The 1108-nt window shown below is 41.8% G+C and overlaps 1 non-coding gene across 1 annotated transcript; it reads right to left on the bottom strand.

Annotated features, from left to right (window-relative positions):
- Window positions 1-201: 201 nt before the first annotated feature.
- Window positions 202-310, bottom strand: LOC136532433 (small nucleolar RNA R71). The gene has a single exon (XR_010778240.1). It is a non-coding gene; the product is annotated as a small nucleolar RNA R71 (small nucleolar RNA).
- Between the last annotated feature and the right edge of the window lie 798 nt (window positions 311-1108).

The following is a 1108-nucleotide window of genomic DNA, read 5'->3' as shown; positions in this document are numbered from 1 at the left end:
CTCATCTCTAACACTTTCTAGAGATCTACAGCACTTTCACTATCAAAGGAGTGACCAGAGACACCATATTACTCTGCCTTTTCCCATTCTCACTCTTGGGGAAGGCGAAGCAATGGTTCTATGCCAATAAAGATAGAAATACTACATGGGATAACTGCTCCACTGTCTTCCTAGCAAAGTTCTGTCCTACAGTCAAGACTAATGCTCTGCGTAGGAGAATTTCAAGTTTTTAGTAGCAACATGATGAATCTGTCCCTGAGGCATGGGAACATTTTCAAGACTACATATCAGAATGCCCTCATCATGGGATGGAGAATTGGCTACTCATGCAAATTTTCTACCATGGGTTGACCAATAGTACCTATGAGACTATGGATGCTGCTGCTAGAGGTGCATTATTGTCACTCACACTCCCAGCTGAGACAGCTCTTATGGAGAAGATGGCCTCCAACCAAGGTTGGAATGAAGAACGAGTTTAGACCCGCAAGAGAGATGGAGGTATGCCTCAACTCAAGGAGATAGGCATGCTATCTGCCAAGATGGACCTACTCATGAAGAAGCTCGAAGACTGAGCCAACGAGAAGCAAGAAGTCATGCACATTCATGATTCTTGCATGACATGTGAAGAGTGTGGAAACACTGGGCATTTAGGGAACAGTTGCCCTAAAATTCATGAGGATGTGAACTTCATCAACAATAACTACTATCGTCCTCAACAGAATCAAGGATGGAACCAGCAACAGAGGCCAAACTACCAAGGTAACTATCAAGGTAATAATTATAGTAGTTTCAATCAACCACCCTTGAGAGAATTAATTGTTGGTCAATCCAAACTTATGGAGGGATTATCTAGAAAGGTAGCTACCAATGATAAAATTCTAGAAAACATAAGTAATAGAATGGATAGCTTTGCTTCTGCCATTAAGAACCCACGTAGCTTTAATAAAATGATAGAATCACAAATAGCTCAGCTGGCGGCTGTTGTTCCTCCGTTCGACAAAGGTAAGATTCTAGGGCAACCGAAAGATCTAGAAACTGCAAATCTTATCGATATTCACAATTTAGCTTGCTACTACACGAAGACATCGACGGGAAGGTGGATAGATTA

Source organism: Miscanthus floridulus, unplaced genomic scaffold (genome assembly GCF_019320115.1).
Source record: "Miscanthus floridulus cultivar M001 unplaced genomic scaffold, ASM1932011v1 fs_61_1_2, whole genome shotgun sequence".
Lineage (NCBI taxonomy): Eukaryota > Viridiplantae > Streptophyta > Magnoliopsida > Poales > Poaceae > Miscanthus > Miscanthus floridulus.
Note: the sequence above shows the minus strand (reverse complement) of the source record. Positions and strands in the feature narration are given on the sequence as shown.